The sequence below is a fragment of the Sorex fumeus genome, unplaced genomic scaffold (genome assembly GCF_029834395.1).
Source record: "Sorex fumeus unplaced genomic scaffold, SorFum_2.1 ptg000081l, whole genome shotgun sequence".
NCBI lineage: Eukaryota > Metazoa > Chordata > Mammalia > Eulipotyphla > Soricidae > Sorex > Sorex fumeus.
The window spans coordinates 11,160,488-11,176,586 of record NW_026606138.1 but is presented as its reverse complement, the minus strand read 5'-3'; positions in this window follow the sequence as shown (position 1 = coordinate 11,176,586).

Genomic DNA, 16,099 nt, shown 5'->3' with positions numbered 1-16,099 from the left:
TTCTGGTCACTGGGGTTCCATCTGGGGGACGCGGGATGCGGTACCTACCCCATCTTGGACTTCCCGATGATCTCGGCTCTTTTTGGAAACTGTTTATTTTTTTTTCCCCCTTCGGGATCTGTGGATCCCGCCCTCCATGTAGTCCTTCTCTTCAGCTGAATGCTGTCAAGATCCAAGTTACATTTCTAGCCACAGAATTGCCTCTTTTTATTTTTATTTATTTGTTTATTTATTTATTGCTTTTTGGGTCACACCTGGCGATGCACAGGGGTTACTCCTGGCTCTGCACTCAGGAGTTACTCCTGGCGGTGCTCAGGGGACCATATGGGATGCTGGGATCGAACCTGGGTCGGCTATGTGCAAGGCAAGCGCCCTACCTGCTGTGCTATCTCTCCAGCCCCTTGCCTCTTTTTATAAATAACTGTTCACTGAGGTAACATTAGTTTATGACATTGCCCAAGTTTCACACTACAGTATTACAACTGAACATTTGTATACATTATGTCATGATCACCACCAACAACTAGTTTTCATCTGTCACCATGCAATTTACTAAGTTGCTTTATTATACATTTATTTTTGATCTGTATATCAAATATAGGCCTTCACACATGCAAAGTAAGTGCTGCTTACCTAGATCCCAAGCTTTACTGAATTGCTCTGACTATAGTATTAATCTTCCTGAAATGAAGATGGAAAACATGATATTTGCCACTTAACTTCCTGGGTGGGCTGGAGAGATAGCACAGTGGTAAGGCGTTTGCCTTGCACGCAGCCAACATGGCCAACCCGAGTTCGATTCCTCCGCCCCTCTCAGAGAGCCCGGCAAGCTACCGAGACTATCTCGCCCACACGGCAGAGCCTCGCAAGCTACCCGTGACGTATTTGATATGCCAAACACAGTAACAACAAAATCTCCAATGGAGACATTACTGGGCCCACTCGAGCAAATCGATGAACAACAGGAGGGCCTTTACCTTTTTTTATCTTTTAACTTCCTAGGTACACTTACAATACAGACTAGTTTTTTAAAATCAACTAAATGCCTTGTCAAGCTAGAGGGCCCTCCTTAAACCATCATTCTCTCCAATTTGTTTCTAATTCTTTCCAGAAAAGAACAGTTTAGTGCTTACATTTTTCAATTGTCTACTTGCTTTCTCTGTTTGATTTACTCTGTTACAATCTGTTATTTGTTTTTTGTTTATTCATTTTTGGTTTTGGGGCCACCTGTCTGTGCTCAGGGCTCATCCTGTTTCTGCACTCAGGGATCACTCCTGGTGGGCTCAGGGACCATATAGGATGCCGGGGTTGCAACATGCTGACCTGGATTGCACTTGGACAATCTTTCCAGTCCCTGCAATGTATTGTTTGGAATGCCTTTCAAGCTCACTAAAAACAAAGCAGGATCTGGGTGAAATACAACAATCTTCACACACTTTCCTTTAAGAAATCTTTTTTGAATCATTTTTAGCAGATTATTCGTAAAAGAAATACAGAATAAATTATTTCAATTGTGCTTTAGAGGTAGGGGTTGGGATTATTCAGGATGGAAACATTTGAAATATGGTGGTGGGGTTGGTGTTTGAATATTAAATGTAATCAAATATTGTGAAGAACTTATTAAAAATAAATAAAATAATAAAAACAAAGCAGGAAATGCAATGATGGATCATTAATGTAGAAATAGACTTGTAACTGATACTGACATTTTATTCATTATTTCCTACCTACCTGGTTTCTCTTCTTTGCCTTTTGCTAAAATACTATCTAGTATTAGTTTTAGCTTAATCAAGACTTTTTTTTTTCCAGTGAGCTGTTGGTAGGTTTCACATTCATCATGACTTGGGGGTTAGGGGGCAGGGAAAGAAGGGATACCACACTCAGGGGTGCCCAGGAGCTATTCCTTGTACAATGCTCATTGGATACCGTGCTCATGGGATGACTCCCAGTGGTATTTGGCGGCCCATGGAGTTTCCAGGGATAGCTACATGATCCTGATAGAAAAGCATCCCTCCAGTGCTGTGAACAGTCTCCTCAGTCTCCCGTCTTGTCTTTATTAAAACATTGATATTTTGTTTATAGTGTATTATTTAGCCTTAATGCCAACATTTTAAAAAATTGCATGAAGGGTTAGAGGTACTGTACAGAGTTAAGGTGATTGCCTTGGAAGTAGCTTAGCTGAGTTCAATACCCAGCACCTGTGGTCATCTGAGCAGCACAAGAAGCAACTCCTGAACTTAGCTCCTGGGCAACACCAGGTGTCACCTAACCGCCACAGAAATCATATGAAAACAGTACAGTTTGCCTTGTAATCAGCCAACTCCAGTTTGATCCACAACACTGCTAATGGTCCCGAGAGTACTGCCAGAAGTGATCCCTGAGCATAGAGCAGGGATAAGTTCTGAACACAAGTGTGGCCCAAAAACCAAAATGAAGACGAGAAAAGAAAATGCCTCTCCTCTTGATTACTGAGTTGTTTGAAAACCTATGCGTATTATTTTTTCATAAGAATGTTGTCTCAATTCTGTCACCCTGGTACTGGCCTTGATAACATCTAAAATTGATATCTCAGTGACTTACAAAAATATGTATTTGGGACATAGAGGAATATTAGCTCAGGGGCTTGGAACACCTGCCCTTAAGCTTGAAGCTATGAGTTCAGTCTGTGGCATTACCACACAAGGCTGAACCAGGTCCCAACAGCTCTGCACACCATGATGCCCCGTGTCTCTCAGGACTGCAGTCACCACAGTCAGTTGGAAGCACCACAGCAAAGGTCCCCATAAGTACCACAACTAAAGAGTGTGTGTGCAACCGCTGGAGAGAAACTGTGAGCACCATGGAGAACTGCCCAGCGAGCAGTACAACCAGAGTGTACATGTGTAGCACAAACAAAAAAAAAGAGTGAGGCTTACCCTTCCTCCCTCATCAGACCAAGACTAAGACTGAAGGACTGGGACCCTTGTTAAGCACTGTAACGGAGTGTGTGACCCCCACTGAGCACAAACTGGTGATCACCACCACACAAAGCCAGTTGTGTGTGACCCAGTCATCAAAACAGCAATTTCAACCGCAATGGAAGGAAGAGAAAGAGATAGAGTGAACAAAGGAAGGAAAGAAGGAGATAGAGTGAACAAATACAAACGCGTTTCTTCTTTCGCATTTTTATTGGGGTGACAGGTCAGTTGCAACTGTGATAGACTCAGTTGGCTTCTATTTAGCTTGCCTCTGTGTCCTCTTCCCAAAGCTCAGCATAAGGAACACTCCTCTGGAATATGTTTTTTGCTCATGGTAAATGATGTTATGAGTCAGCTTAAGTTCTCGAAACAAAAAGCCACAGACTGGATGAGTTGAGAAAAAAAAGATTTTCATAACTTGAGAGAACATCTCATAAAATACTTTTTAAAGGGGAAAGTAAGTTTTAATCGAAAAAATCTTAATAGGCATCAACTTAACTAATCAAATTTACTTTATCAGTAATGAAAAAATAGATATCAAGTGCCACCTGCAAATATATATTAAAAAGATGTATTACTTCTGTGCCGGGCTGGAGCGATAGCACAGCGGTAGGGAGTTTGCCTTGCATGCAGCCAATATGGTCCACCTGAGTTCGATTCCTCCGCCCCTCTCGGAGAGCCCAGCAAGCTACCCAGAGTATCTCGCCCGCACGGCAGAGCCTGGCAAGCTACCCGTGACATATTCAATATGCCAAACACAGTAACAACAAGTCTCAAGTCTTACTGGACCCATTCGAGCAAATCAATGAACAACGGGAGGACCGTGACTTCTGTGCTATTCCTAAGAAAAATTCTATTTAAATCTAAAACTTTGATTTAAAAAAAAAACTAAATTGGTAGGGTGCAGAGAGGAAGAGATAGCTCAATGACTTGGGTGCCTGTCTGCCTTGCGAGCATGAGGTCATGAGTTCAATCCCTTGTGTCACCTACATGCACCGAGCTTGTTCCTGGCAGATCTGCTGTCAGAGATCCCTTATGCTGCAAACAATTTCTAGCTGCTCTGAATCCTGGTGTTTGCAAGCACCGACAGTAAAGGGTTCCACCCAGGTGAGTGTTTCAGAGGAGTGTGCAAGCAGGCATCTCAACCGATCCCTTCCCAAGGAGCACTCCAGCTGAAGGTGCGCAAGCACCACAAACAAGCAGGTGTGCAATTTACAGTCACCAGAAACAACATCAACACGGGGAAGGGCCATTGTTCACAATAACTTAAGAGGAACCAAGATATGGATGAGTAAGGGGTGGAGGAATTGAACTCGAGTTGGCCAGGTCAGCCACGTGCAAGACAAATGCCCTACCTGCTGTGCTATCACTCCAGTGTGAGTAAAAGTATGATATGGAAACTTGTATTATGCTAGGAAATAAGATATTCTTAGAAACAATGTGTTTTTCAGTAAGCAGTTTTAGGATAACTTATCCACATGAGGGAAAGTTAAATTCATGTTGTTTTGGGGGCCACTGTGTTCAAGGCTTTCTCCTGGCTCTGCACTCAGAGATTACTCTTGATGGGCTCAGGGAACTGTATAGGGTACTGGGGATCAAACGTGGATCAAACACATACAAGGCAAGCGCCTTCATCACTGTACTATCTCTTTGGCCCTGGAAAACAAAACTTAAGCCAGCCTCCAGGACAGACAAAAATAAACTCTAGGTGGATTAATACTGTGAAAATTAAAATGATTAACTATACGCTTTAGAAAAAAGTATAGGGAAAATATTTTAACTTTGGAGGAGAAGGACTCTAAAACATATACAAAAAAATATTTTTTAAAGTTGATAAATTATAAGTATGCATATTTATAAAATACAAAGAAGTTGATAAGTATCTAAAGGCCTCAGAAGGATAAGGTGAAAGACAATCTATTAAAAATAGAATACATATGTAGTAAATATAACTTTAAGAGAATTGGAATCCAGAACACATGAATAACTGTGATTCAAAAATTCTGGGGCTGGAGAGATAGTACAGCGAGGAGGTGCTCACCTTGCACATTGTCAACCCAGATTCATTCCCCGGCATCCCATATGGTCTCCTGAACCCACCAACAAATGATCTCTGAGCAGAGAATCCAAAGAGTAAGCCCTCAGCACTGCTGGGTGTGGCTCCCCAAAAAACAACGACAAAAATAAAATTCAAAAGATAAACTAATAGAAAAAAATGGTCTAAAGAAATAGATGCAGGGGCCAGAGCAATAGTACAGCAGGTAGGGCGTTTGCTTTGCATGTGGCTGACCCGGGTTCAATCCCTGGCATCCCGTATGGTCCCCCAAGCACCGCCAGAAGGAATTCCTGAGTGCAGAGTCAGGAGTGACTTCTAATATCGCTGGGTGTGACCCCAAAAAGCCAACAAAGAAAAAATAGATCAAGTAGCTCAGAAGAAAAAAAGATAATGACCTAAAAATCTCATCAGTAATAGAGAGATCTTCTGTTGTTTGGCCTTGTGCCCGACTCCCCTGACCTGGCTCCTTTGCTTCTCATCTGTCTTCTCTCCCCCTTCCCGCCACTCTTCCTTTCCTTCCCCTATACTCTGGGGCCAAGGTTTACTGAAATTGACACCATCTGTGGTTATTTCTGAGCATGAAGAATAGGTTTCTCTAAGATGTTCAAAGCTGGACTCCTTCATGCCACTTTAACCTGTGAATTATTTGAGCTAAGCTCATTCAAAGACCCGAGAGCCCAGGAGACATTTTTAGTGTTCCCCGAAGTGTTTAATTCTTCTACAAGAATGAAAATCAGGGGCTGGAGCAATAGCACGGCGGGTAGGGCGTTTGCCTTGCACACAGCCAACTTGGGTTCGATTCCCAGCATCCCATATGGTCCCCATATAGCACCGCCAGGACTGATTCCTGAGTGCAGAGCCAGGAGTAACCCCTGAGCATCACTGGGTGTGACCCAAAAGCAAAAAAAAAAAAAAAAAGAAGAAGAAGAAGAATGAAAATGAAATGAAAATCAGTGGTGTTGCCCAGAATTAGTTGTCTCCCCCGCCCCCCAGAAATTACCTATTAGAGAAACCTGTCTGTATAAGACAAACATCTAACTGCTAAGCATCTGATCTCTGTTCCTCTGAGTCACCCTGTCCTCCAAGAGGGAGTTACCCTCGTCCCTCCTTAACCCCAGATCCCTATCCTCTTCTTAACTCGGGATATGTATGCCCTATTTTTGCCTCATTATCTTTGGAACCCGAACCTGGACCTCCAGAGCCAGCCACGGCCATGCTGGGACACTCTCCACATGTCCGGACGGGCCTCATGCATAAAAGAACTGGCAGAAGAACCCAGGCATGCGAGTCCCGGGACTGAGGTCTCCAAGCCTACTTGGATTGGGACTGGGCCTTCACCCAGACCCCCCCATCTTCCAGTAGGTAGGCGTCACACCCACCAGCTGCCGCCAGCACCAGGTTGGTCCCATCAACAGCCAAGACGCAGAGACTATAAAACCCAGCTCCCGGAAGTGCGTGGCTGCATTTGCAGCCTCGTGACAACTTATTATCTCATTTTTACTTTGGAGAACCCGGCAGGCTACCAAAAGTATCCTGCCCGCATGGCAGAGTCTGGCAAACTTCCCGTGTCGTACTCAATATGCCAAATACCACTAACAGTGATGAGTCTCATTCTCCTAATCCTGAAAGAGCATTGAAATGGCTCTTTTAAAATCTCAGGGCTAGGAAGAAGGAGACGTTACTGGTGCCTGCTCGAGGCAATCAACGAACAACAGGATGGTCGTGATCGTGATCTTTGGAACCCATATGTTGATGTAGATTCCCAGTCACTATCACTGCCACTGTCCTCCTGTAGTTCATCAATTTGCTCGAACAGGCACCAGTAACATCTCCATTGTGAGACTTGTTACTGTTTTTGGCATATCGAATACGCCATGGGGAGCTTGCCAGGCTTTTCCGTGTGGGCAGAATACTCTTGGTAGCTTGCCGGGCTCTCCGAGAGGGGCGGAGGAATCGAACCCAGGCCGGCCACGTGCAAGGCAAACGCTCTACCCGCTAGGCTATGTGCATAATTACATTTTGTTTTTTTCTCCTACTAACATGTCTGATGCTAATTTGATTATTCAAACAACCCAAAGGGCTAGAGGGAACTTTCCCTTCCTCTCCAGCACAGGAATCTCTCAGAAATGCCACTAGTTAGGGATTAAAAATAACTCAACAAGAGTACTAAACATTGGATGTTATAGTTATCTTAAGACCGTAAGTGACATCTTTTCAGATGCTTTGTTCTTTGCTTTCCCCATTGTTTAATTCACTAATTGATTACAGCTGAATAGTTGCAGCTTTTCCTTCTGCGATAAAAGGTTGAACTCTTACCCATTGGATGCAGGAGAAGGGCATACTTTTATTCATTCACTCTATATACTGGAAATTATTTTTCCCTTTCTGGGTCACACCCAGCACTGCTCAGGGGTTACTCCTGTCTCTGCACTCAGGAATTACTCCTGGCAGTGCTCAGCGGACCATACGGGATGCCAGGGATCGAACCCAGATCGGCCTTGTGCAAGGCAAACGCCCTACCCGCTGTGCTATGTACTGAGGTTTATCATTCACGTATATACCCAGTACCTCTTAGAAACTGAAGGTTGAAGGATAGCAAAACAGAAAATACTCCGACCAGGAACTCCAAGTACATTGGTTTCAAGATCTGACCCCAGGAAATACTGACTTTTCTGAAACAAGTATCTCAATCTTTCCACCTCAGTTTTTGTACCATAAAATGCAAGAAATGGGCACATACAGAGGGAACAGAATAGAAAAGCAGAGAAGCAGAAACTATGGAGGTGGTATTGCAACTACGGAAATGGGGACGTGGTTTGGTTAGGCCAACCCGGATTGTTTTGTTTTGTTTTGGATCATGCTTAGTGGTGCTTGGGGGCTACTCGTAACTCAGAGTTGCTAGGGGCCGTATGTGCGGGGGAGTGTAACCGGCTGCAGTACTGCAGATGGTCCTGTAGTTCGGTTCTCAGCCCAAGTTCTTAATGCTACCTGCACATTAGGATCATCTAAGGAAAATTTTAACCACCTTCACTCCATCTTTGAGACTCTGTTTATTGGTCTGGTGTGACTTTTTTAAAATGTAGCTTTTGGATTTTTTTTGTTGTTGATGATAGTATTTAGATACATTAAAACATTAATATGCTAGTACCCTGATTCTCAAACTTTAGTAAACGTCAAACTCACAAAACTTGTGAAAACCCAGATTACTGGGCCACCACTTTGGACAAACGATGAATGGATGGATAGAAGAATGGGTGAACGAATGAAATGTATTTTATTATAATCTTTAAGTCTTTTGTATACTTTTTGACAGATTTAGTTTGCAAAGTAATTTAAAATAGAATTTTAAATTATGATATGCAAGAGAAAATTCATAATATCCAAGAGAAAATTGTAGTTGTAAGTTCAGAGTTTTCCACTAGAGGGGGCTGTGATACCACATATAATAACTTCTTTTCTGAGGCGTCACAAGAGAATGGGCTGTTGGGGAAGGAAGTCTATTAACTCTTGTGGGCTCATAAGTCACTGGACTTGGTGGCTGTCCCCCACCTTCAGCTTTGATATCACTGTTCAGAACCAACCAGATCAGATTTTCTGTTAAGAGATTTTTAAATACTACCTAAGAATAAATCACTTGTATCACTTGTCATCCCCTTGTTCATGGATTTGCTCGAGCGCGCACCAGTAACATCTACATTTGTCTCTGTCACGTGCTAGTCTAGCCCAACAGCGTCTGCTCGCTCCAGGAACACAAGTCTCAAACCATTCGTTCAGGGTCTTCAGGAAGAAGTTTGACCATCTCGTAAGTGGGCGGCCAGGTGTTCTTTTGATGTCCCGTGGAATCCAGTCAGTAACAGCTTTAGTCTAGCGGTCATCTCCAAAATGAATTACATGTCCGGCCCATCTGATTTTCGACACTTGGCAAACGAGACAGTGTCCCTGATTCTTGACCATCGATGGAGGTCAGAACTCTGGATTCCTTCTCTCACTTGGGTGAAACGTGATATTCCAAGCATAGCTCTTTTAATTCCAATTTGGGAGACCCGAATAGAATAAATACTGCATCGTTAATGTTAGAAGCATTTCATTCTTCTTGTTAGCAGTGGTTAGAATTCAGAATGCTTTCCAAAAAATGATGCTGTATTTGAAGTACAATTGCATAATCAAAAACAAAGAAGGTAGGAAATGTTTGTCAAGGATAAAAGTGCTCAAATTTCTCAGAACTTCAGCAGTTTTTAGTGTTTCTAAATATGAAAAAGACAAATGTGATTACTTTTATTGAGTAATCAGAGTTATTAGTTCCTTGTGTGGATTCACTTAGAGTTACTGAAATTGAATAAATCCTACTTAAATCACCATGAAAGTCGCTAGGGGATCCAGTTGTGTTTTTACATTTGCATGTCCTGTGCCAGTGAGATCTGTCTCCCATGTTGCGTCAGATCACTCAGACAATTGAAGGAAAGGAAAAGACAAACAGCCAATAAATCTACGTAAACATGTTCATCCTTGCCAGTAACCGGGGAAATACAAATTGAAGTAAAAAAGGAGGTTCCGTTTTAGACTCAGCATACTAACAAAAATTTAAAAGTCAGATTTGAGTTTGTAGGATAATGGACACCTTCATGCACCGCTGGAGGAATTTAAACTGGTGCAACCACATTGGAAAGCAATTTAGCACATATAATAAAGTTAACGATGCATGTGCCAGGCAATTCAGTAGTTCCACTCCTTTCAAATTGAAAACCTGGTTTCACATCAGACTCATTATCCCAGTGGGTTACCAGCACACCAGCCACCCTGTGAGAAACTCGTGCATGTGGGCGTAAGGAAACAAATTCAAAAATAGACACGGCAACATTGTTTACAACGGCAAAAAATGTTGGAAATAACACAAATCCCTATCATCTGAAGTACAGAGAAATAAAATGTGGCATAGTCATTCAGTAGGAAAACTAGTAACTGTACAGACTATGGGTACATGATTGAATCTCCCAAATATAATTTTGAGAAACGTTTGATAATGTATGCATGTATTGTATAGAATGGAACTCTACAGCCATTAAAATCAATGCCGTGCGCTGATATATAAACCTTCTATTAATTTTCCATGGCTACTATTTTTTTTTCTTTTTGGGTCACACCAGCGATGATCAGGGGTTCCTCCTGGCTCATGCACTCAGGAATTACTCCTGCCGGTGCTCAGTGGAACCATATGGGATGCTGGGGATCGAACCCGGGTTGGCCGCATGCCAGGCAAAAGCCCTCCCCGCTGCGCTATCGCTCCAGCCCCATGGCTACTATTTTTAAAAAATTCATCAGTGTCTTGCATGTGGCCCATCCAGCTTTGATCCCCAACACCACGTATGGTCCCTCAAGCACTACCAGGACTGACCCCTGAGCTCACAGCCAGGAATAAATTCTGTGCACTGCTGGATGTAGCCCCAAACAACAGACAGTAACAACAAATCACCAGGGCCAGTCAGAGGTATAGCACAGAGATTAAGGCACTTATCTTGCACGAAGCCAACTCCTGTACAAATCCCCAATATCACATATGGTCCCTTGCATCCCGTGGGTCAATCCTGAGCAAAGAGCCAGGAGTAGTCCCTGAGCAACTGCTGAGTGTAGCCCCCAAGCAAAACAAACAAAAATAAACATTCAATCCATTTTGAATTTTTTGTTTCAAAGGGAGAGCCAATAGGTAGCAGAAACATCAAACCATTGCTGTCTGTGCTGTGCCTGCAAATCTGTGAAGAGTCCTCTTAAGTATTAGACTTTGTAGCTGGACTGCCCGTTCTGCTTTCAGCTTTGTGGCTGACCCAATCTAGGACCATGTCTCAATCCCTGTCTTAGTAGCCTCACCTAGAGCAAAGCGATGTGTGTGTCTCAGGGTTGAGCACCTGCCTTACATGCATGAGCCAAGAGTTCAGTCACTGGCACTGCTCCCAGCATGAGTCCTTCTCTGGAGGACTCATGGGAGCGGCACTGCCACTGGGATCTCTGTGTCCCCCCACAACGCCCCTGTGTGCCATAGCTAGAGCAATGCTTGCAGTCATATGTGCAACATTGCAACCACCACCTCAACGGGGAATATATCCTCACATCTGCACAGAGATATAGTACAAGGGATAAGGTATTTGCTTTGCATTCGGCTGACCACGTTCAACCCTCAGTACCACATACAGTCCCCTGAACATCTCCTGGTGCAATCCTAGAGCCCTGAACATTACCAGAGTGGAACAGGAAATGCCTGTCCCACTTGGGAAATGCCCTACACTGTAGAGCCTGACTAGCAATACATTCTCCGTACTCACTAGGACCGCGGCTGGGTTGGCTGAGAATCACCGGAAGGGCGTCCTCTCCCATCCTCCTCCCCCCAGCAAAAAAATCCAAACCAAACAAAATACCCTTATCTATGAAATGAGGGCGATAATGAAGATAGTGTCAAAGGAGTGAATGCATACCAACAACTTAGACTTGCACTAGGGCTCAGGGATTTTGTTGTTCTGGGAAAGAAAGCCGATTTGGGGGAATTTTAGTTTAAAATAAGAGACTAAATTCACAGCTTTCTTATTTCAAATAGGACGTCAGCCCCCAGCAAAGAGATTGGGTCATAAAGGAAGTCCAAGCTATGGGGAAAAGACTAGAAAGAAGTCATTTTGGCCAAAGAAGGCCAAAGGCCCAGGGGCCCCCAGGTTGGGCAATTACTTGCCCTACCAGTTTGGATTCCACTGGTGACCTCTGGCTCCAAACCAAAACTAGATGCCGGACCTGGGATGCAATTCAGCATTTGAGCACTTACTTTACATGTGCGTGTCTGTTCAATCCATGACAACACACACACACACACACACACACGCACACACGCACGCACACACACACATGTTTAGGGCTGTGCTCATACCAGTGAATACTTTTTGAAAGCTCCAAATCATCCAGAGAGCCTTTCCTGGGTTTGTGCATTCAGCTGGAACTTTCAGCAAATATGTGAGTCCAGTAGAAACTTGAGGAGTTTCCCTGCCCAAGTGGACTGCTGAAGGTCTGGGGTCCTCTTAAGTGCCCTCACTGGAGATGCATCTTTAGAAACTGGAATTTCTGCTTCTGATGAAACCAGCTCTCCTCAGTGGCCCTAACAGATCACGGCAGAGTGGTATAGAGCACTGTTTGCAATGCATTCTCTTTCTTCCTCTCTCTCTCTCTTCCTCTCTCACTCTTTCTCCCTTTCTTCAGCTTCTTGTTATTTAACCTTTTTCCTTTCGCAGGCAAGAAAACAAAGGGTCAAAGAGGCAATGCACCAGAATAGATAGGAATCCAAGGCCAGCTGCTTTGCCTCTAAACCCAGGGCTTTAATCACATCACGCCTTAGTGACATCCAACTGGATAGATCTTATGCTGAGAAACATCCTCTAAAGCTCTCAGTTAAAATGTAATCTATCTTACTTCCATACTGTCATAGCTCAGCATCTTACTTTCATTCATCTGTCTTCATTTTGATGATTTAGCCTTGCCAAAATTAATTAAGCGAGATTAGAATATATAGGGTATGTCCTCTGGAGAGCAATACCATTTTCATATTAGTTTGTCAAACAGTGTCTACATCCATTCATGCCATCAAGAGACATTTGTTGAGCATCTCCTTCACACCAGGAACAGCCTTGGATATGCTCTGTCTTGGGTATGAAGACTAGAGAGTCTTAATAGTCTGAACAGTAATAACAGCATCCATAACAAGTGCTCTGATAGGAGCAGAGCTTGGGGTGTGGAAGGGAGTCACGAGAAAGCATAATCTGTGTTCTGGGAAGGTAAGGTAAGGTAAAGGCCCTCCCGTTGATCGTCGATTTGCTCAAGCAGGCCCAGTAACGTCTCCACTGGAGACTTTGTTGTTACTGTGTCTGGCATATCGAATACGTCACGGGGAGCTTGCCAGGCTCTGCTGTGCGGGCGAGATACTCTCGGTAGCTTGCCGGCCTCTCTGGGAAGGTAAGTTCCCTTATTCAGAATCCTGTGATAGCTCGATTACAAACATTGAGATGTTAGCCAGGCAAAGGATAGGAATGAGGGAGGTACACTGTGTGTGTGTGTGTGTGTGTGTGTGTGTGTGTGTGCATGTGAGCGCGCACGCACATGCATGCATTCTTGTGCATGTGCATGTATTTGTGAGAGAACCACACATTGATCAGAGGATTATTTTAAGCTGCAGACATTTAGGATGTAACAGATGCAGAAACAAGCCTTCTTGGAACTTCGTTTATCTGCCTGGAAGCAGCTCCTCTGAGAGAGGAGACTCTCAGGAAACTTCACCCTCTTCATGGGCATTTGGAAGAGAGACTCAATCCCTGGTGCATTTTCTGGGATGTGCCTGGCAGTGCTGGGGATCAAACCCTCCAATCACTGGGCTATCTTCCTCAGCCAACCACAAACTTTCTTTTTGTTGGTTTGGCTTTGTGTATTTGGATGACCCCTGGAAGTGCACAGAGGCTACCCCGGCTCTGTGTTCAGGAGTCACTCTGCAAGGTGCTGTGGGTGGCAGAGCTCAGACATTCTGCAGGACATCCTGCTGAGGGCTCTCCAAAACATTCCCTGCAAGGTGCGGTCACCAGTTTCCATCAGCTAGCTGGAGTCCCTCCCTCCTGCTGCCCACAAAGTCCCTAATCTCCTGTCCCTTCCTCCGCAGACCTTTTGTCTCCACTTTAACTTTGCTTTCAGAGGGAACATCCCATCATCTATCTGAGTCAATAGACTATAAATTCTCAGTTTTGTCTTTGTTTGGGGCCCAGACCAAAAGAGATTAAGCTCTGAGTCCTATGTCCCTAAATCCTGTGCCGAAGGCTTTGCACATGAGTGTTCAGTCTTTCCCACTTGTTTGGTCAAAATCCTACAGCAGAGAGACAATGTGGTTCCAAGGATCCTTGCTGTGCCTCCCACCAGCAAAGCGTGAGCTCAGTTCAAATCTTACAGTATATGAAGGAAGTCTATGTGCTTTCTGCCATCTAAAAATGTGAAAACTTTCCAAAAAGCAAATCAAACAATTCAGAGTTGTTAAAGGCATCATTGGTTCTGATTTGGTGGAGAGTCACTACTTTTAAAGAACTAGGATGGAGAAGATGGTCTAAGGTCCTGGAGCACAGGCTTTGCACACAGAACCCTGGGTCTCTCCCCAGCACTGCACAGTCCCCTAAGAGTGGCTTCCAAAGACTGCCAGGTGTGTCCTCCTGGCTCCTCCCAAGGAAACCTAGAGCAAGGCTGGGGCATAGTTCACAGGGCAGGAACGCATGCCTGCCATGCATAAGACCCCAAGTTTGATGCCCAGCACAGCATTGAATGGTCCCCTGCAGTCCTGGGGGTGACCTGCGTGGTCCACAACACCTCCAGACCTGAGCAGCACCACCAGGCTATCCGTTACAAGAAAAAAATAAAATCTTGCCTTCTGCTACAAGAATGGAACAAGACAGGGGACTGATAGGTGAGTAAGCTAGAGGGAAAAAGACAAATACAGCCAGAGAATAGACACTCTAATAATCACTGTGTTTAGCTATGGAGACCCCAAGCCCCCAGGGATCTCCCAACTAACCTCTAGCCCTTTAGATCTGAGCATCACAGATTCTCTGACCCTTGCATTGAACTTGGCATGGTTGAACAAGAATCACAGAGAACGGTCCCCTAAACCCCCCTTGGAAGTCTTTATAAAATTGCTGTTTTCTTTACAAAGACTATGATGTGATTTCAGACTTCTTTGTTTTAGTTTTTATTTATTTTTATTTTAGAATGAGATCTAGGTTGTGTTTATTTTGTTTTTATTTTTTAATTTTTATTAGTGAAACACCATGAGGTACAGTTGTAGACTTATAAATTTTTGTGCTTGGATTTCAGTTATAGAATGATCAAGTACCCATCCCTCCACCAGTGCCCATTTTCTACCACCACGGATCCCAGTATCCCTCCCATCCCTCATCTCCCCCATCCCACCCTGCCTCTGTGGCAGGGCATTCCCTTTTGTTCTCTCTCTCCTTTTGGGTGCTGTGGTTTGCAAAAGAGGCATTGAGTAGCAATCATGTTTGGTCTATAGTCTATTTTCAGCATGCTTCTCCCATCCTGGGAGGATCCTCCCAACACCCTTTATTTGGTGCTCCCTTCTCTATCTGAGCCTGGCAGGGGAGATACCATGATCACAAACTTCTTTGTTTTAAATAACAAACATCTCCATTGTATTTAAGTTGGTCTCGTTTCACTAACACCCAGGTCCCCTGGTGCACTCAACAGTTGCACATAAGTGCTTAAAATGAGGAGTCGCTGTATGCAGACTTGTTTCTCTGTAGAAGAAGTGACAAAATAAGAGTTAACCTTAAGATATCTATCGCCAGAAACTGGGGATGTGAGTCAATGGCCAAGTACATGCCATGCATGCATAAGACCTGGTTCAATCTCCAGCAATGCAAATAATATCAATAATAATAGCACTAATAATGATATGCCTGTTTCCAAAGTATAATGACAAGAAGGGGTAAAAAAACAGCCATTCATTCCCTGAAATATAAGCACTAGGGATAAATGTGTCTCTTGGAATAATAAATCTTTTGTTAGTGTTTGCGCTGTGATACTAATCCATCTCTGAATTTGACAACCGAATTGCAGCTGCCATTTCTTGCCTAACTTTGGCTGTTTTCCTCTGAGTAATAATGCCATCTTTCTTTCTCCCCCTCCCCTCCCCACCATCAGTGATGGGATTTAATACTTTCATCAGGATAGCTCATTGAATATTCATATTCTGCTTGTTTGTGCAGCAGCCACATGGGAAGTTGTAGTAGGATTTCAAAGCAGAAAATAGAAACTCTGGTGAGAAGACTATTTTGTGTGGGTGTTTGGAAGTTATGAATATGAGATTAAACAAAACCAATTCTATTTCAACATTGCATTGTTCAATGTGGAAGCAGGTGATTTTGAGTGGGTGGCTAAAAATATTAATCCATTTTAGGGAGAATAACACCCAAGAGTAGTAGAGATAAGGACCAGGAGGTCTGCTTCACGGTTTGGAGGCCAGCCTCACATGCTGGGGGAGAGGGCAGCTCAGATGGAGGGGGGAGCACCA